The 22,477-nt window shown below is 42.0% G+C and overlaps 1 pseudogene; it reads right to left on the bottom strand.

The window, feature by feature from the left end:
• The window catches only part of LOC127432692 (galactose-1-phosphate uridylyltransferase-like), a 180,031-nt pseudogene that overhangs the window by 6,042 nt on the left and 151,512 nt on the right, over positions 1 to 22,477 (bottom strand).

Raw genomic sequence — 22,477 nt, 5'->3', positions numbered from 1 at the left:
CCCTCATCGCAGCCATCTGTTCCCCATCTTCCTCACCTGTTCCCTATTCCCTCATTCAGCACCAGTTTGTATATATACCCTTTAGTTTTGATCACACTTTCACACTAGTATGTTTCCTTGTATGTTCCTTAGATCATCCTTAGATAGCCAATGTGTTTATGATATTGTTTGGTTCTTTGTATAAATCCATGTTGTTTTGTGTAACCTTAATCACCTTCATTAAAAGCCTGTGTGTAGATCCATTGTCTCCCATCTCATCTCTGACAAATCATGACAAGATGTAGTCCTTTATGTAGTACCGGAGACTTTATAGAGTTGAGACAGGCCAATTGAATAATTATGAATGGGAGAAATCATAATACAAAATATGGCAACTGTTGTCCAAGACATTATGAATATGGCTGAATATGTGAACATGGCATTCATTTTCATGGAAAAGAGTAGTTTGGACATTCTGCTAGATAACTCCCTTCATGTTCCACAGAAGTAAGAAAGTCACACAGGTTTGGAACAACATGTTGGTAAGAAAATGATTAGAGAATTGTAATATGTGGGTGAGCGTACCCTGTAATGCTATATATCATGATGCTGCTGGTTCCTCATGATAAAACAATCCATGAATCACAGTGATTGTCAGTTTAAAATGTTTATTCAAACTAAAGCTAAGACTAATTATTGGGACAAATGCACAGGACATGGCTCTTAAAATGAGGACTCTCCCAATTTTGTCAGGACGTTTGGTCATCCTAGAGTGCACAAAAACAGTAACTCGCCTTTTAACATCCCACCAATGGCACCCCAGCTCAGTAAACAGAGGTCAGGTCGGCAGATAACCAAGTCCAATTTATCGCAGTCTGCACCATTCTCACTTATTTAGATGGGAGAAAAACAGATGTCCTGGTTTAGGACTGATAACGCTCACTGCCGGCTAATATATTTCACATTCAGGTGGACAAGCGGGAGGTGGGGGTGGGGGGATTGGGTTTGCGAGGAGTCTAAAAGGGTCTTGGATTGCTGTCAGGAGGGGGACTGGTGATTGGACCCAAGTCGGTTAGACCATGACTGATCAGCGTTGACGGCCACTGTCCTGACAGCATCCGTATGGAAGGCCGTAATTTGATCAAGCTATCAATCAATACGTCCAGATGGGCATCAATCAGGAGCGTGGCTTGCCGCCCCCTTATCCACTTCCCTTCAGCTGTCGCAATGAGAAAGGAGAAAAGGAAATTGGGGACTCAATTTCTGTTCAGTTCCCTCACTTGACAGGATTGGAGCGAGCAGGGTCACCCTGCTCTGGGTGTGTTCGACAGAAACACTTAGACGGTGGAACTAAGTCCCACATGACTGGACACATTAATGGTGCAGGTGAAGTAGGTGCGGAAGTTCTTGAAAAATGAGTAATTGTAGATTCGACTAACTTTCAATGATACTGAGGACAGAACTGCAAGACGAAGTTGCAAATTATTAAGCGTGACATTATGATGGCCCTAAGAACTTAAAGTGTTTTAAAGGAGTAGTTCTGCCCAAAAAAAAAAAAAAATTCATTTTTTTTACCTTCTAGTTGTTTCAAACCTATATGTTTGAAGTAGAACAAAAAAGGTAGATTTTTTTAAGAATTCCCTGGCCGCTCTTTTCCTTATAATGAAAGTGAATGGGGACTGTAGCTGTCAAGTTGTCAAAAATACTACAAAAGTATCATGAAAGTGGTCTATATGATTTGTCCACCATATCCCAAGTCTTCTGAAATCACAGAACACCTTTTTATGAAAGATTATGAATCGAGATCCGGATGAATCGTGTAGAATGTGTGGAAATAATTCAGACCAGTTTTATTGAGCTAGAACAATGACTAAATTATTTTAATCTAAAATGTGATAATTTGAATTCTAGACATGTGACATTTAACAGAACTGAAGATTTGTATTTATATTATAAATATCTTTAAAAAGCATTCTTTTTAGAAGTGGAATTAGTTGTAAAAATTCAGACTGACAGCATTAAAATAAAAGTAAAAAAAAAAAAAAAAACAATTATTAAAAGAAATTCAGAAATCCAAATAAAAATATAAAAGTTCAAGTAAAGCTTGGTTATTTTACTTGCACACCCAGTTTTGTTACATGTCATATGTCTAGTATTAAAATTAACACATTTCAGATTCAAGTTCTTTAATCATTGTTCTAGCTCCATAAGTTTAAAGAACTGGATCATGCGATCCATTAAAAATATCAGACTTAAAATAATTATTTATTCACCAATCACTATTTATCATGAATGCGCCGGGGAGGGCTGAGGCAAACATCAACAATTTAGTTATTTGGGCAACTTCTATGATACTTTTAAGTTGCTTTTTTTGTAATTTTGGAGCTTGACAGCCTCAGTACCTATTCACTTTCTTTATATGGAAAGGAGCTGTCAGGATATTCTTCAAAATAATTCACCTTCTGTGTTCCACAGAAAAAAGACAGTCATACAGGTTTGGAACATCTTGAGTAAATAATGACACAATTTTAATTTTAAGAGCTATCCCTGGTGCTGGTGAATTAGGTGCAAAAGTGCTGGAAAAATGAGTCATTGTGGATTAGACTAACTGTGCTCTTTTCTGATGATACTGAGAACAGTACTGCAGGAAGAAGTAGTGAAGTGTTAAGCATGATGTTATGATGGCCCATAGATCTTTAAAAGCTTTAAGACTCTTTTGTTGAAACCTTGAGGAAAATAAATCTGACAGTGGCTCCAAAGCCAAATAAAATCTGTGGTTTTGGAGAAATGGGACTGAGTATTGTTAGGGCATTAAAACCTGTCATAAAGGAAGAAGTTTTCTACAACTTGGGTGTTGAATTATGAATAATTGAGAAGATAATTCTTAGTGGAAACTCTACATGTAGTGGAAACATAGATGAAAATACTGCAGACGAGGGGAAAGAATAGAGTTTCGCAAAGACATTAAATTGAAGACCGAACCTTGTGCCCCATAAACGAGACTCAACATGACTAGTATTGCCAAATTTTAAGACTGAACCTGAAACTGACCTAAACCTGGCCGAAAACCCTTAGCCTGTGGGGTTCTGTTGATATCGGGTCAGGCTGCAGAACTCTTCATATATTGATTTTCTGATGCATCGTACTCTTCATTTGATATGAAGATATCTTCATATCGATTCTTAAATACCAAGATCGAACTTTTCCTCTACGCGCAACCCTCCACTACAATGTGAGGAAATCACTCGCATTTGCACCCAAATTTTGTGTAATGAGACTAGATCCATGCGAATTTATCATTGAATAATGTCTCTTTTAATCCTCTTTCTGTTCTCTACAGTCAGCTTTTGATCAAAAACAACAAAAATAAACATTAAATTCTAATCACAAATAGCACTGATGAGATAAAGCCATTCAAGACTTCTCTAGGAAAAGGGTTAGTTCACCCAAAAATGAAAATGCTCTCATCATTTATTCACCCTCATGATAACCCAGGTGTGTATGACTTTCTTTCTTCACCAGACGACATTTGAAGAAAAATAGAAAAATATCTCAGCTCAGTAGTTCCTTAAAATGCAAGTGGATGGTGATCAGACTTTTGAAGCTCCAAAAATCACAGACAGTCAGCATAAACATCATCGATATGACTCGATATGGTTAAATTAATGTCTTCTAAAGCGATACGATTGCTTTTGGTGCAAAAATAGATACATATATAAGTACTATTTAACTCTAATCCATCGCTTACGGTAAGCTTCACAAGAGCGCTGAGTTCACCGGTCTCTCGTGTGACATATTTGCGTTGCTATGTTATGGACTGAATCTCACGTTCTCCACTCAGTTGAGACATCCATGATAAGAACACAAACGCACCATTGTGAATAAAGAAACAGATTAATACAGATCTAAACTAAAACTAACAAAGCTTCTTTACAGCATTCTTCCTTCTCACTTGTAAACAGTGCTGCTCTTCTGGGTGTGTCACACGTGCGTCAGTTCTCACGTGAACATGCCAACATGAATACGTCACTCACGCATACCGCTGCTGCCCAGAAGCCATGATTTAGAGTTAAAAAAAAGTACTTAAATATTGATTTTTTTCACAGACATTAATTTAACAGCTGGAGGCATATTTTTCTGTTTTTCATCAAATGTGTTCTGCTGAAGAAAGAAAGTCATACACACTTGGGATATCACGAGGGTAAGTAAATGATGAGAGAATTTTCATTTTTAGGTGAAGTAACGAGTTGAAATCGGAATCGAATCAAATTGTGAGCTTGTGAATCGGAATCGAATCAAATCGGGAAATCTGTATCAATACCCAGCTCTAGCAGTAACTACATGAAATTCTGCACAAATGTCATATTTAAATTACAGTGGAACTCAATTTGTATATCTAACAATAACAAACAATAAAAAATTAAAATACATTTATGAGGTGACAGAGTATGAAAAGCTTACGTGTTCAGGTGTCAGATATGTCTGTTCATTAGCGAGCATCTCATAGCCAACCATAAACTTGCGGATGGTGGTGGATTGCAGTAGAGGAGGATAATAGTGTGCATGTAGCTGCCAGTGGCTCATGTCTTCCTGTAGATTACTTCCTGTTGGGGCCCCTAAAGTACACACCAGAACTGTTACCACATACAGTAGACAGCACTGCAATATAACAGTATCATCTCAAGATGTAAATTTTATTTTATTGAAATGTAAAGCTCTAACCTTAACATGAAATGGCATTTGCAACCCATTTTACTTCCGCAATGAGATATATTTCAGAGTAAAACAGAATATTAAACAAGAAAATCATGTAGGACACAACATCAGTCGAAAAGACGTGTCATTCAGAGGGGACTTTTTGATGAAAATTACAAGGATAAACCTTTATTTACAGGTATTTTTTTCTTTTGAGAAAAACGTGAAGAGTGTACAATAAGACCAGCAAAGTGTTTTAATAATCGCTCAAATTGGGTCAAATTTGAATTCACGTTGACTTTGAAGATGCATGTCGTTCTTTGATACACATCCATAGCAAGACCTAATTACCTTTAACTTAACAGATGTGAACTTTGCAAATAAATGACAGTTCAGTCATTGCTTTCAATATGTTAATATTTAGCATGTGATGGCTCATTAAGTTTACTATGTGTTTCATTTTAAGCAACAGATTAAATGGATCAAAAAATGCGATCTTAATGTCATTCTCACAATCCCTCAAATAACATAAAAAAACAAAAACTGGGTGCACTATTCAGTACAATCAAAATGATTTGGCATCCATCTCACAAATGAAAGAAGTGTATGTGGCTACATCAAAGCCGAATTTGCAATATAGAAGAAACCACAGCACTGGGTCCACGCTAAAGCCCACTTAAATGAAAACAGACAGTCATACAGGTTTGGATCGAGACGGTAAGAAAATTTGTAAAAAAATGATGACAGAATTTTCCTTTTTGGGCGACTATTCCTTTAATTAACAAACCCAGCCAACATAGCAAGGCGTGCAAAGGTCTGGATGCCAATGGCATGCGAGACATCTCATAAGTTTTCACAGTGCATATTAAGTTATAAAATGGCTGTGAGAACCAGCGGTTTGGCTGTGCGCCCAATCCCAGATCTCCTTCGCATATCCCCATGTAATGAATGAAAAGCTTATCATGCGAGTTAAATCAGCTTCATCCTGTCTGTTCCAATGAAACGGCTGTTAATTTCCTCTGCTGACATTTTCTTGTCTGTCTCATGCTAGCTGGGATGTTATCGGGATTGGATCAGAGTCTTACTTCCCAGCATTCAAATGAACACATTCCTCTTTTGGCTCATCTTGGGTTTCGTCTCGTTTTTGTTGGCATTCCTGGTTTACATTTGGCGCTCTGCTCTCGGGTTTACTTCAGTGCTGTGGGAAGTTATGTAGAGATCGCTGGCAAATGGCCATTTTTGTTTGTGCCAGTCAAAATATTGTAAAGTTTAGATTCTCTAATACTACACCTATTGTAAACTATTTAAAAGTATAAAAACTCTTGGCACAATGGCCAAGATTATCAAGTTCGGTGATCTGAGTTTTAAAAGAAATTCCATGTCTATTTAATGATTATAGTGATGTCAACTTTTCTAATTGGACTTTCTCTCTTTGGACTTTTCTTTAAGCCTATATACCATCATTTGCATGTACTGTATATATATTACCAGATATTAATAAACCAACCAACTGTTGCTGAAGTGTTTGCACCTAGGATAACAGGGACCGATCACACAGTATGTATCAACAAGTAACAAACTGTTCACATGTATAGTAATAATCTCTGTTGTATTGTCTTAAAAAACAAATATGACTGTAGAGGTCAGGGAGTATTTTGGGAGACCAGTGATCGGACTGATGAAAATCTTAAAAAAAAAAAATAATAATAATAATAATAATAATAATAATAAATTAAGAAATTAAATAAAAAAAGTCCAAAAGATAAATTAAAAGAAGTTCGCAAGTGGGTATCTAGCTATAAACGATGATAGTAAAAAAATTAAAAATAATTAAAAAGAAAAGAAAAGAACGTTCTTAAGAAATCTTAAGACTCATATAAGTCAACACATAAATAAATTAAATATTGAATAGTATAATAATTCATTTAATAATAATTTTTTTTTCCATTACTATTTAATAATGAAATAATAGTTATGAAGAATTTTATTCTTAAGAATATTTTGTGAACCCGCCTCAGGGCTAGTTGTCACACTTTATACTCATTTCTCAGAGTTGGTTTTTTTTAGTCAATTTATCTTTTGACACAAACCTTTAAGTCTTGTCTACAAAAACAATATACTGAACTTTCTACCGTTATTTCTTGGGAAAGGACATACAGTTAGTTTAATATATTTTGACCTTTTGTTTCAAGATGCCCAAACAGCTGGGCATATTCTCACACTGTTAAACAGCAAAACAATTAAGAACAAAACAATACATAAAACATCAAAATGGGAAAAGGTAACGTGGAAAAATATCAAAGCATTTTTTTGCATTGTAATTAATAAACTGCATAAAATTACAAAATATAAAACAAGTTACAACTTGTGCCAACCTGACATTTATGAAAAATACCATTGTCTTAAAAACACAGTACAAGCAAATCTGTGATCATTAAGTTGACACTTGCCTAATTGTATGCCAGTGCTGTTTTATTTAGTTTACTTGTTACCCAATAGCTATTACAAAAATATGATGATATTGAAATTTGTATTTGGAGGAGAGAATTCATAAAAAAACTTTCTCATTTGAACTAGGAGTTTGAAACCAACATATACAACCAACGCAAGAGAAAAAATGCAATTGTGTAATTGGAGTTTTGACTCTAAATCTTGTAGTTTCTGATATATAACCTTCTAGATCCTTAAATCATGGAGGTCCATCTTCAACTGACACTCGTAGCAAATAAAAATGTGTGTCCTTCCCACAATGAATAGGATTAGCCAAGTAATAAGCCAAGCTGAATTCAAAGTGTGCCTTTAGAGCTTTTATCTGATTAAAGTCTTCATATTTCTTATCAAATGTGGTACACCATGTTTACTTGTTTGGAAATGGCAGAAGCTACCTTCTAATTCCAAATTTATCTCACAGTGCAGAAATGGCCATAAAACAAACAACTTCAATGAGAGTGGAGATTGGCTGGTAATTTTCGCTTTGCACTCTGCATAATGTCCCATGACTGTTTATCCGGTTTCTGCACCTAGATGCATGAATCCATAAAAGAGGCCTGCGTGTCTCGACATCCTGATTAAATTATTCATTGTGAAATGCATTTCATTTCTAGCTGAAAAAGAAAGGATGGGATTCATAAAGTGTGGGAGGATTGTTGATTGAATACATGGATTTATTTATTTTTAAAAAAAGCCAAAATGTGACAAAAATGATGAAAAACTAATAAAATATAATTATTAAATAGATAGCTAGGTTTGAAGTAGGTCCCATATAAACGCAAAGAACCTTGAGGGAACAGTGTACAGTATTCTGTCATCATTTACTCACCCTCATGTCATCCCAAAAACTAAAATCTAATTTGTGTTAGATTAAAAAATGGTTTGCCGGCACATCGTACCAGGTTTAACGTTTTCAGTTTTGGATAAACTAACCCTGTAACTGGCAATTTAAGCGAATCACCAGCTGTACCAGTTAAGCTGGTCTAGGTTTCTTTGTTTTACCTATTTTTGTTCAAATAAACCTCATAAATACTCAAGGAACCAAAGAAAATCTGAATCAGAAGGTGACCTCAGTGAGAGCTGCTCATTAGTGTTGAAAGCTGCCGTAGCGCTAACACACAACAGAGCCGCGCACTAATTAGCCAGCTAACGCTACCTCCCTGGCTCATCAAGACGCCTTTGTGCATCCAGTGACAAAAAACAAATATTTTATTTCCTCAAACTAATGAGCTCCATAGGACAAAAAAAAAAAAAAGGTTTTCATGAGAGGCGACGTGTAGTGGTATCCTTTATTAAATGTGACTTTCCCCTCTTTCAAACACTAAATGAAAGTAGTGGTTTTCTACAGCTTAAACACTGGCAAATGAAGCATGACGATTGTGGCTTCAGAAAAGAAGGAGAAACAAACAGAAAAGAAAGGGCATTTCTGAAGTGTTTCAGTCTTTTAGGTGAACCAAATATCAAAGAAGACAGTCTTTTTTTTCTTTTTTTTTTTGTTTTTGTTTTTGGTACTGCAAAAGGCAGGAAAATATATATTAAAATATATAATATTTTGCATAAAGAAAGGGCTATTAATTTTTATTTATAAATTTTTTTTTGCATTGTGACCTTATTTTCATGACAATTAAGCAATTTTTATTTATTTATTTTACCCAGAAAATATAATTACCATAATACATCTGGAAGTTTACTTCTACATTTTTTTCCCCCATCTAAAACCTTTATTACAGTTACAAAAATACAATGATTTTCTTTATTCAAATCAGCATACATGCAATAAAACAAATACAGCAATTATTGATTATTACTTCATAATTAAAAAAATAAATGAGAAGGACTTTTTTTTTCTCATTATAGTAATATGCATACATTTCTTTTTTTATTATGGTTATGATAATTTGGGATTTCATAGAAAAAAAATCATTATAGTAATAACAATATGAAGTAATGAGAATTAAAGTTTTTACATTACAGTAACATGACATTACAGAGAATTTGAAGGGAAATGTGATTATCTATTTTTTCTGCATTACAGTAATGAGAATGAGAATTACATTTTTCCCATTACAGTAATATGCATACGATTTATTTTATTTATATATTTATTTGTTTTGCATCACTGTAAGAGAGTAAGGGATGTAAGGGAATTTCTTTGTTAATTTTCAACACTTGAAATGTGAAATGTGTTTATTAATTAAAATGTTCCAAATTATAGCTCTGAGAATAACTTTTTTTTCCCCTTATCTTATCTGCATATGATTTTTATTTTGTGTGTGTGTTTTCTACTGTATAGTAATGAGAATGATCTTATATATATATATATATATATATATATATATATATATATATATATATATATATATATATATATATATATATATATATATATATATATATATATATATATATATATATATATATACACATATATATGTGTATATATATATATATATATATATATATGACAGTAACATGCATTATTATTATTAGTATTATTATTATTATTATTTATTTTTTGCATTTCAATAAATATAATTTGGGGGTAAATGTGCTCATTTATTTGTTGTTTTCTTCATTACAGTAATGAGAATGATGTTTTTTGCCCTAGTAATATACTTCATCTTATATCATATATAATTTTATTTAATTTATTTGTTTATTTTGTTTTTTGCATTACGGTAAAGCAAATTTTGGGGGAGATGTGCTTATTCATAATTTTTTTCCACATTAAAGTAATATATATATATATATATATATATATATATATATATATATATATATATATATATATATATAACAGTAATGTAACCTACATTTGTTTTTGTTTTTTGCATTATGGTAATGAGATTTTGGGAGTGTAAGGGAATTTCTTTGTTATTTTTCATCCCCACAGGGGGAAATGTGCTAATTAAGGAATTTTTTTTATATTATATATAAATACAAAAAATTCACAGTACTTTATAGAGCAGTGTTATAGAACATTTGTGTATGTTAATTATAAATGACATAACAATTAGCCTTAGAAAGCACCATTAATTAAGAAAATAAATGTACTGTCTGTCCATGAACCTCATAACAACTGTAAACCTGACTTTTTTTCTTGTTAGTCTTCCAGAAGGCCAGTTATCTAGACAGATTGAGAAAACAGCTTTTCTAGTCTTAACTGCTCTGACTGTGGCTGTGTAAACAGGTCTAATGAAAATAGTTTGTTCCCAACTTTATCTAAGGCTTTTTATCATTGATGCAGAGCTTAGGAGATAATCCAGTCTCCATTTTCTTGGTTTTATCATTCTTTTACTATGCATGGCATGGTCTTATCAAAACCAAAGTGAATTCAAAAGGCCAATATGGGGTGTTATAAAGGAAATGCAAAGCCATTTGGAATATCTCAGGGACAAAAGTATTTGCCGTGTAAGTAGTTTGGTCCAAGCAACATGATGCACTAAGCTAAAAAGTTTGATTTCAGGATCAATTCCACTGATGTGATCAGATTTTGAAAGCAACAAATAACAAGTTACTTTATCAATTTGCATAATTAAACTAGAGTTAATTTTCAATAAAGAAACACTATAGTCTAGCAAGGCCAGACCTTTTTTCCAATGGCTTAAGATCTAGTCCACAAAGGGTGGGTGTATCTACAATAATTATACCACAATAATGCACAAGCAATATTTATCCACAGTGGTTAATGTTTAATCAGCAACAACATTTATTACAGTAGTTTATTATCTGTTTTGTTCCAAGTGTATTCCAAATGTTCCGATAGCTTTCTGTGACAAACAGGTCCAAATTTAAATCATTATTCAACGCATTGTTGTATTCAAGACCAGTTCATCCGAGTCCAATTCCAGGCCAAGACCAGAGTAGGTCGAGTTCAGTGTGTGTAGCATTCAATTAATAGCTTAAGAATTTCTAAAAGACTTAGAGGCCATTCAGACCAACACAGTGCAACAAATAGAATAGAACAGAAGACAGGTGTCTTGAGACACGTTTTTAACAGTTTAGGTTCTTTTTAACTTGACAAAAGAGCAATAAAAAATAAAATAAATAAATAAATAAAAAATTGTGGCGCTCCTGCAAGAAGCCAAAAAACACAGCGATACATGGTGCAACGATCAAAGACATCCATTTGGCACATTTACATAGAAAAGCAACTGAAAAACAGCATGGATGGACACAATAATGCATTTGGTGTAAAATACCCCTTTTTAACATGGCACTGCACCAATGGAAGATACCTTTCAAAAAGTCTTTTGTTTCAAATGATTGTAAGTAAATATCCACTTAATCCAATGTTTGGTTTGTTCACAGTTTTACTGAAATATCCTGATGCTGTTTTACTGAGTGAGAAAATGCTGCAAATTATTCAGTTAGACAACAGTCCGAACGAATCGGACTGAACAGCAAATTGATTCAGACCTTTTTGCTAACCCATTTTGCCAATATGCTGAAAAGAACCAACTCAGTAGAATTATTTATTTGTGAATCGGGCATCACTAGTTCTTCTACACAGCCAACTGAAATATGGGACATAATTTATGTCACAATCACTGATATTGTCAGTCAGAGAAATTTTTGTCAGATAAGTCGAAGCTTTCACGGTATGTTCTCTGGAAAAGCACTTGACTGTTCGAGTCCAAGTCGAGTCCAAATGCTCAAGAGTCTATGACAAGACCAAGACCATGAAAATATGGCCATGGACTCGGTCTGGTTTTGGTCTCTGTAAATATATATATATATATATATATATATATATATATATATATATATAATTATTTTTTTTAAGTTAGTGGACTTGTTTATAGAATCAACAAAAGAGTGAGTGAAAAGCATGCTTAAGATGAAATATGAGACAAGTGATGCAAAGGGAATCATTTCCAATAAAGCTGTAATTTTGCCAAATTACACAAAAAGTGTAAAAATATTATTTAATTTTATGTATTTGGGATACATAAAATGTTAGCAATAAAATTATCATTAGCAAGACAAAGGAGTTGGACATTTTATTGTAAAAACATTCAAAATGCCATTTTCATCACCGTCATTTCTAGCACAGAATTTTTTTTAACCCCTTCAGACCGTGTCCATTACAGTGGACATCACATGTCAGCCAAATCTTTTTGCTTCTGGAGCATTTCACCCCATTTAAAGCCTGCAGTCCATGAGATTGGACGCTTGTCAACCAATCAAGTGACAGTATGGCTCTGCATGTAGTAATTTGAAAAAAATCCACTACATTGAAGAGAGGAATGGCAGCACTTCGCTCCAAACACAGAAGTAAGCAACATTTTCAACGGTTTTATTCACATTTATTGATATTTTTGCCAATATTTCATAGATTGTATGTAAAATAGAAGGATTGCATTTATTAATTAAAAGTTCAAAATCTATTGTAGAATTGCAATTTTTTAATCAGGATTTTTTCAAATATTGCTGTCCATTACAATGTACAGTAGGTTGAAAAGCCTTTTACTGAAATCAAATCTCCAGTAAGGCTGATTGACCTTTCTTATATAAAAAATCTACATCAGAGTACTAATAAATTGTTGTTAATAAGTAGACTCTATTTCATTTGCAGAATATACTGCTCTTGAAGTTCTTGAACATTTAGCTGATGGAAATATCTCTGATGTTGATATTGTGGGGAGCGATGAGGAAGATGGAGATGCAGATGATGCTAGATCTCCAACAGCTGGTGAGTGTCAAATGAAAGTTAGGGTTAGTTAGTTAGTTAAGACATTTCATACAATTAGATGCTCCTCAACTCACTGAATGCTGTTATATTGGTTATATGGTTTCATAATCTTTCCATGTACTGTATATTTAAATTACAATATAAAAGTTTTATGAAGTTGTTTTGTAAGTGACAGTTTTTGCTAATAATTTCAAGGGAGGACAGAGATGAGCCACTATTACCAATGGTAGGGGAAGAAATTGAGATTGAGGCAGAGGAAAGTCAGGGTCAAGAAGGCAGAGAAGATTATGAGCATGAGGCAGATGTAGAACCAGTACTTGATGATGATCCTCTTGCAAATGTCACAAAAAAGAGTGTTGTCTCTACCCCAGTAGGGCCCCTGAAGTTCTACCACTGACCTCCCTGAGCAACTAACACCATATGGCTACATCAGGCAGTATGTTCCCAGTCAGATGTTTGAGCTGATGAGCACAATAACCAATATAAACTCAGCAAAAAAAGAAACGTCCTTTTTCAGGACACAGTACTTTAAAGATAATTTAGTAAAAATCCAAATAACATTACAGATCTTTATTGCAAAGGGTTTAAACAATGTTTTCCATGCTTGTTCTATGAAACATAAACAATTAACGAACATGCACCTGTGGAATGGTCATTAAGACACTGACAGCTTACAGACGGTAGGCAATTAAGGTCACAGTTATAAAAACTTAGGACACTAAAGTGACCTTTCTACTGACTCTGAAAAACACCAAAATATAGATGCCCAAGGTCCCTGCTCATCTGCGTGAATGTGCCTTAGGCATGCTGCATGGAGGCATGAGGACTGCAGATGTGGCCAGGGCAATAAATTGCAATGTCCGTACTGAGATGCCTACGACAGCGCTGCAGGGAGACAGGAAGGACAGCTGATCATCCTCGCAGTGGCAGACCACATGTAACAACACCTGCACAGGTTCAGTACATCAGAATATCACACCTGCGGGACAAGTACAGGATGGCAACAACAACTACCCGAGTTACACCAGGAACGCACAATCCCTCCATCAGTGCTCAGACTGTCCGCAATAGGCTGAGAGAGGCTGGACTGAGGGCTTGTAGGCCTGTTATAAGGCAGGTCCTTACCAGATATCACCGCCAACAACGTCGCCTATGGGCACAAACCCACTTTCACTGGACCAGACAGGACTGGCAAAAAGTGCTCTTCAATGATGAGTCAAAGTTTTGTCTCACCAGGGGTGATGGTCGGACTCACATTTATCATTGAAGGAATGAGCGTTACACCGAGGCATGTACTCTGGAGCAGGATCGATTTGGAGGTGGAGGGTCCGTCATGATCTGGGGCGGTGTGTCACAGCATCATTGGACTGTGCTTGTTGTCATTGCAGGCAATCTCAATGCTGTGCGTTACAGGGAAGACATCCTCCTCCCTCATCCTGACATGACCCTCCAGCATGACAATGCCACCAGCCATACTGCTCATTCTGTGTGTGATTTCCTGCAAGACAGGAATGTCAGTGTTCTGCCATGGCCAGCGAAGAGCCCAGATCTCAATCCCATTGAGCACATCTGGGACCTGTTGGATCGAAGGGTGACGGCTAGGGCCATTCCCCCCAGGAATGTCCGGGAACTTGCAAGTACCTTGGTGGAAGAGTGGGGTAACATCTCACAGCAAGAACTGGCAAATATGGTGCAGTCCAATGAGGAGGAGATGCACTGCAGTACTTAATGCAGCTGGTGGCCACACCAGATACTGACTGTTACCTTTGTTCAGGGACACATTATTCCATTTATGTTAGTCACATGTCTGTGAAACTTGTTCAGTTTATGTCTTAGTTGTTGAATCTTTTTATGTTCATACAAATATTTATTTTTGTTAATACATATTTATATAATATGTAAAGTTTGCTGAAAATAAAAGCAGTTGAAAGTGAGAGGACGTTTCTTTTTTTTCTGAGTTTATATGCAGAACAAAAGGGAGTCAAGGGGTATAAACATGCCTCAGCTTCTGAGATTGAAGTCCTTGTCGGTCTACATATGGCCATGGCAGTGCTTGGTTTTCCAAGAGTGAGAATGTACTGGTCCTCCAATATCAATATTGGGATTTCCAAGGATACCATGAATTTTTTTCAACTCTGCTCCAACCTGCATGTTGTGAATAACTATGTGAGGCCTCCTGGAGACACTGATGTGTTCTTCAATGCCAGACCACTCTATGAGTCCATAAGGAAACGCTGTCTGCAGCTACAACTGGAAGAAGATCTCTGTATTGATGAGCAGATTGTGCCTTTCAGGGGAAAACGTCATGGTTACTGGTGTAACATCCATTCCCTGATGGAGGGAACGAGACATTAGTGTCAATGTAGTGACACTAGGGGTCACTCTTGGGAGACCGAGACACCTATGGTCTTTGATAAAAGGCCAATGAAAATTGGCGAGTGGTATTTGCATGACACTCCCCCGAACATACGGGTATAAAAGGAGCTGGTATGCAACCTCTCATTCAGGTTTTACGCTGAGGAGCCGATATAAGGTCCGGCCATTTCAGCGGGTAGTTCAGCGTTGTGGCAGGAGGGACCAACGTCTCGTTCCCTCCATCAGGGAACGGAGGTTACACCAGTAACCATGACGTTCCCTATCTGTCACTCACTCGACGTTGCTGTCGATGTAGTGACACTAGGTGTCCCTATACAAAACGCCACAAGGCTGAACTGTGTTACGTGAACTGGCGGTGTGTGGTGGGCAGACTTGCTGTGTGCCTCATAGCCAGCACACCAGGTCGACACGTAACCTCCCCCAACATAGTTATGAGTGTCGAACGGCCCTTTTTGGGGACAAGTCGACTACCCAAAGATAGAGACGGGCTTAACACAGTCATGGCCTCTTTTCCCCTTCTCTTTTTCCACTCCCTAAAAAAAGAAGGGGCATTATACGACTGGGCCGCCAGGTCTAGTCGGGGGGTGTCCCTCCCAAGGGGAGGACACCGCGGAGACCACACCTCGCCCCAGAGAGGGGGGGATATTTAAGTGGAAAAGTATGTCACATGGTCTTTCCAACCATGTGGAGAGCCTTCAAGGTAGATCCTGCCCGATGGGGGAGGAGGTACTACAACATGGAGACTGGGGCAGAGGGGCTCTGCCCAAGGAAGACGCAGTTTGCCAGCAGGGAAACGAATTAGCGGAAGATATAGATCGCATGGGGTTAGCCTTACAGGGAACTGCCACATGCGGAGCACCTACCCCAGAACCGGGCTCTTAGTTAGCGCGTGTACTGGGCCGGCAGCGAGTCTCTCCGAAAACTCGACTGCCACAGGGCTCGGAGGAAGTCAACCAGGGAACAACTTTTGTGAACACTACTGGGAATTAACAGCGCACGTCTTCAGCTCAAAAGGAGGTGGAAGGTGCTATGTGCAAGCAATACACCCGGCCGGCTATCCCGGGCTTATCCGCTTATGTTGCGTGCCACTACCTGGGACGAAACCGGTTCCACCCGGAGGTTGTAGAACCTTGCAAAGCTGTTGGGTGTTGCCCAGCCCGCTGCTCTGCAAATGTCTGTTAGAGAGGCACCTCTGGCCAGGGCCCAAGAAGCCGCTACACCACGGGTAGAATGGGCTCATAGCCCTATCGGGGGCGGTATGTCTTGGGCGAGATATGCCATAGATATGGCATCAACAAGCCAGTGGGTGATCCTCTGCTTGGAAACAGCGCTTCCTTTCTGCTGTGCACCAAAGCAGACAAAGAGCTGCTCAGAGAGTCTAAAGCTCTGCGTGCAATCCAAATAGATTCGCAAAGCGCGCACCGGACACAGCAACGCCAGGGCTGGGTCTGCCTCCTCCTGGGGAAGTGCTTGCAGGTTCACCACCTGGTCCCTAAAAGGAGTGGTGGGAACCTTGGGCACATAGCCCAGTCGGGGTCTCAGGATCACGTGAGAATAGCCCGGACCAAACTCCAGGCATGTTTTGCTGACAGAGAACGCTTGCAGGTCACCTACCCTCTTGATGGAAGTGAGCGCAGTCAGGAGGGCAGTCTTCAGGGAGAGTGCCTTAAGCTGGACTGACTGCAAAGGCTCAAAGGGGGCTCTCTGTAGGCCCTGAAGAACTACGGAGAGATCCCATGAGGAAACGAGGGGCGGTCTGGAGGGATTCAGCCTCCTAGCGCCTCTTAGGAACCTGATGATCAGGTCGTGCTTACCTAAGGACTTACCGTCAACTGCGTCGTGGTGTGCTGCTATGGCAGCAACGCACACCTTCAAGGTGGAAGGGGACAGCCTCCCTTCCAACCTCTCCTGCAGGAAGGAAAGCACTGATCCGACTGCGCATCTCTGGGGGTCTTTGTGTCGAGAAGAACACCACTTAGCGAACAGACACCACTTCAAGGCATACAGGCGCCTCGTAGAGGGGGCCCTAGCCTGAGTGATCATGTCTACCACCACGGGTGGTAGGCCACCTAGGTCTTCCGCGTCCCGTCCAGGGACCAGACATGGAGATTCCAGAGGTCTGGGCACGGGTGCCAGAGGGTGCCCCGTCCCTGAGAAAGAAGGTCCTTCCTCAGGGGAATTTGCCAGGGGGGAGCTGTCGCGAGGAGCGTGAGGTCCGAGAACCATGTCTGGGTGGGCCAGTAGGGTGCTACCAGGACGACCTGCTCCTCGTCCTCCCTGACCTTGCACAGAGTCTGTGCAAGTAGGCTCACTGGGGGAAACGCGTATTTGCGAATGCCAGGGGGCCAGCTGTGTGCCAGCGCATCTATGCCGAGGGGAGCCTCGGTGAGGGCGTACCAGAGCGGGCAGTGGGAGGATTCTTGGGAGGCGAACAGGTCCTCCTGTGCCTGTCCGAATCGAATCCAAATCAGCTGGACCACCTGGGGGTGGAGTCTCCACTCTCCCCTGCGAAACCTGCCGTGACAGCGCGTCCGCTGTAGCGTTGAGGTTGCCCGGGATATGAGTGGCTCGCAGCGACTTGAGGTGCTGCTGACTCCGGAGGAGGAGACGGCGGCCGAGTTGTGACATACAGTGGGAGCGCAGACCACCTTGGCGGTTGACATATGCTACCGCTGCCATGCTGTCTGTCCGAACTAGCACATGCTTGCCCTGGATCAATGGCCGGAACCTCCGCAGGGCGAGCAGAATTGCCAGTAACTCGAGGCAGTTGATGTGCCAACGCAGCCACGGACCCGTCCAGAGGCCGGTGGCTGTGTGCCCGTTGCAAACAGTGCCCCAGCCCATTTTGGAGGCATCAGTCATGACCACAATGCGCCTGGAGACCAGTTCTAGGGGAACACCTGCTTGTAGAAACGAGAGGTCGGTCCAAGGGCTGAAAAGACGGTGACAGACCGACGTAATGGCCACGCGGTGTGTCCCGTGGTGCCATGGCCGTCTCGGGACTCGAGTCTGGAGCCAGTGCTGAAGCGGCCTCATATGCATAAACCCGAGCGGGGTGGCCATCGCCGAGGATGCCATATGCCCCAGGAGCCTCTGAAGAAGTTTCAGTGGAACTGCTGTTTTCTGTTTGAACGCCTTCAAACAGGTCATCACCGACTGGGCGCGCTCGTTTGTAAGGCGCGCCGTCAGGGAGACTGAGTCCAACTCCAAACCGAGAAAAGAGATGCTCTGAACCGGGAGGAGCTTGCTCTTTTCCCAGTTGACCCGAAGCCCTAGTCGGCTGAGGTGCGAGAGTACCAGGTCCCTGTGTGCGCATAACACATCTCGAGAGTGAGCTAAGATTAGCCAGTCGTCGAGATAGTTGAGAATGCGAATGCCCACCTCCCTTATTGGGGCAAGGGCAGCCTCTGCGATCTTTGTAAAGACGCGAGGAGACAGGGACAGGCTGAAAGGGAGGACTTTGTACTGATACGCCCGACCCTTGAACGTGAACCACAGGAAGGGTCTGTGTCGAGGAAGGATCGAGACGTGAAAGTACGCGTCATTCAGGTCTACCGCCGCGAACCAATCTTGATGCCGGACGCTCGCTAAAATGCGTCTTTGCGTCAGCATCTTGAACGGGAGTCTGTGTAAAGCCCGGTTCAGTACTCGCAGGTCCAAGATTGGCCGCAACCCACCGCCTTTCTTTGGTACGATGAAGTAGGGGCTGTAAAACCCTTTCTTCATCTCGGCTGGAGGGACAGGTTCTATCGCGCCCTTCCGTAGGAGGGTAGCGATTTCCGTGCGCAGAGTAACAGCGTTTTCGCCCTTGACGAAGGTGAAGTGAATACCGCTGAACCTGGGCGGGCGCCTGGCGAACTGAATCGCGTAGCCGAGTCGGACGGTCCGGATCAACCACCGCGATGGATTGGGAAGCGCAAGCCATGCGTCCAAATTCCGTGCGAGGGGGACCAAGGGGACAACGTCATCGGATGTACCGGCAGGTGGGGCCTCGTGGCGGGGCGGAGCGCAAGGTTCCACAGCATGTCGTGGCCGTGCTGAGTCTAGAGACATCGAAGCACTTACCTGGCTCCTTGTGACCACCCCCGGAACAGCCTGGAATGGGGGAGGAAGAGGCCTGTCCTCGCGACCCATGGAGGCTGTCACATCGGGGGTGGATTTGTGCCACAGCTGGGCACTCAGGGGTGGAAAGGGCACTGCTGGAGTGCCAATCCTGCAAGATAAAGCCCGTGGACGGTAGTCGTGGTGACGACCGTACACACCGGGTATGTGACCCAGGGAGGAAGGAAGCCACTCTTTTGCTGAACTGTTTGGTACCGCAGCCACTTGGGCGTGTGGCAAAATCAAACAAAAAGGCAACAAAAGATTTTCCACCCGGCCCTCCACCGGGGGATGGAGTGGTCTTTCTACCAGCTCCACGTGAGTGGGTTCCCTCGTCCCTGGGTTTACCATCTCAGGGGCGCTTCGAAGACCTCCGTGAGTTCTTCGGTGCCAGATGTGAGACGGGTGGCGTCGGCTTCCTGCAGTGGGCTCCACGCCGGGGCCGAGCCAGAGGGGCGGGCTGCGGCGGAGCCGGTGCAGTCACCACAGGGCGATGCCCTTGGCGATGAGCAGACGGGGTGCGGGGTCTTGAGCCGTGCCGGGGCAGGATGTGCCGGATTGCTTCCGTCTGCTGCTTTACCGTCGAGAACTGCTGGGCAAAGTCCTCAACGGTGTTGCCAAATAGGCCCACCTGGGAAATGGGGGCAGCAAGGAACCGTGTCTTGTCGGCCTCGCCCATCTCGACCAGGTTGAACCACAGGTGGCGCTCCTGGACCACTAGTGTGGCCATCGTCCACCCGAGAGACTGCGCCATGACCTTCGTCGCCCGGAGGGCGAGGTCGGTCACCGAGCACAGTTCCTGCATCAAATCTGGGGCGGAACTACCCTCGTGCAGTTCTTTCAGTGCCTTGGCTTGGTGGACCTGCAGGAGAGCCATGGCATGCAGGGCAGAGGCAGCTTGTCCAGCAGCGCTGTAGGCCTTGGCCGTCAGGGACGACGTGAGCCTACAGGGCTTGGAGGGAAGCTTAGGGCGTCCATGCCAGGTGGCAGCGCTCTGCGGGCATAAGTGCACCGCGAGCGCCTTATCCACCGGGGGAATCGCCGTATAGCCCCTGGCCGCCCCGCCATCGAGGGTAGTGAGAGCGGGAGAACTGAGGATTCGGGCAGTAAAAGTTGCCTCCCACGACTTCGTCAGCTCCTCATGCACCTCCGGGAAGAATGGCACTGGAGCGGGGCGCGGCAGGTTTGAGCGGCGGCGCGAGCCCAGAAACCAATCATCAAGCCGCGAGGGTTCAGGGGAGAGTGGAGGGTTCCACTCTAGCCCAACGCTTGCGGCCGCCCGGGAAAGCATGTCCATCATTTCGGCATCAGCCTTTAACTGGGCGACCGTCCCCGAAGGGGGAAGCCCAGCTGAGGCTTCTGAGTCCGACTGGACAAGCCCGCTCTCCGATGCTGCGCTCGAGAGCTCATCATCTTCGCGGGCCTCGAACAAGAAGCCAGACTCGCCGTGCGATGAGCCGGCAAACTCATCCGGAAGCCCGATTGGGGCAGACGAGCGTGCTGGGGAATGGGAGGTCCGCGGGGGGATACCCAGCAGAGGCGATCCCATTGAGGTCCCCAAATCGCCCCCAGTGCCAGCCGTGCTGACCTCTAATCCGTAGGTAGGAGGACCAAGGCGGGGAGCCGCTGGGGTGGCTTGCTTCCTTACAAAAGCAAGCCGCGACCGCAACGTTGCCATGGTCATGTTCTCACAGTGAGAACATGAACCATTCATAAACGCTGCCTCCGTGTGGGTCGAGCCCAGACACGAAAGACAGCGATCATGACCATCCGAAGTTGAGAGAAAACGACCGCAACCAGGAATAACACACGAACGGAAAGGCATCGTTTAGAAAGACGCGTCTTTAAAAAGACGTTCCGTGTGTGCGCTCTTTTAGAGAAATATACTCTTTTAGAGGGGAAAAACGCTCTTTTAGAAAATATATTCTCTAGTTTTTCTGCCGAAGCGCCCAGGCGCGTTCTCTGCAGTGCACCAGTGCAGAGGAGGGAGAAGCCGCTGAAATGCGCCGTCAGATCCAGCAGAGGTGAATGAACAGTGCTATTCAGCTCAATGAGCATGACCGTTCGATTCCGAAGAGAAAATCTGAATGAGTGGTTGCATACCAGCTCCTTTTATACCCGTATGTTCGGGGGAGTGGCATGCAAATACCACTCGCCAATTTTCATTGGCCTTTTATCAAAGACCAGAGGTGTCTCGGGCTCCCAAGAGTGACCCCTAGTGTCACTACATCGACACCAACGTCGAGTGAGTGACAGATAGGGAACTCTCTGTGCTCCATGGGGAGCCAGGTGTATTTCCTCTGTCGCAAAAATGGGCTTGCTTATGATTTCCACATCTATCAAGGTGCCACAACAGAGCTTTCTGAGTGAAGCAAAAAGGTTTTAGGGCATGGAGCTTCTGTTGTCACCCACCTGTGCCAGAGAATCCAGGCTCCCAACCACAAGCTCTTAATTGACAACTTCTTCACCAACAATGTCCTTGAAGTTCTTGCAGAAAAGAAAATCCATGCTGCTGGAACAGCAAGGGTTTGCCACTTTGCAAAGCCCCCCACTGAAGACAGACAAGGAAATGTCAAAGAAAGGGCAGGGGAACCATGATGAAGTTAGGAGTAGGGATGGAAAGGTTGTTCTAGTGAAGTGGTTTGATAACCGCTCCGTTGTTCTGGCCTCCAACTTTGTTGGTGTTGGAGATGAAGATTAAGTCGAGAGGTGGGAGCAGAAAGAGGGCCAGTTTGTGAAGGTCAAGCGTCCAGAGGTTGTGAAGAAATACAACAAGGCCATGGGAGGGGTGGACAAGCTTGATCAACTAATCAGCCTTTACAGGATTGATTTCAGGTCCCACAAATGGCAACTGTGCATGATTACTCTGTACATGATACCTTTGATGTTGCTGTAGTGAACAGCTGGCTTGATTATCGCAGAGACAATGAAAGCAAGGGAACTAGCCACAGAAAATCACAGATATCCTTGAATTCAAAATTAATGTGGCCGAAGCACTCGTGTGTGTTGGGAAGCCACATGCTTCAAAAAAATGAGTGAGGCCAAACAGTTCTAACACAGCCAGTCCATGTACCAGTCCAACTCTACATGATGTAGCTGGACAAAAGAGAGGAGCAATAGAACAGCAGCCAATTCTTGAAG

The sequence above is a fragment of the Myxocyprinus asiaticus genome, chromosome 42 (genome assembly GCF_019703515.2).
Source record: "Myxocyprinus asiaticus isolate MX2 ecotype Aquarium Trade chromosome 42, UBuf_Myxa_2, whole genome shotgun sequence".
In the NCBI taxonomy this organism is placed as follows: Eukaryota; Metazoa; Chordata; class Actinopteri; order Cypriniformes; family Catostomidae; genus Myxocyprinus; species Myxocyprinus asiaticus.
The sequence above is the reverse complement of the archived record's forward strand: the minus strand, read 5'-3'. Positions and strand labels throughout refer to the sequence as shown.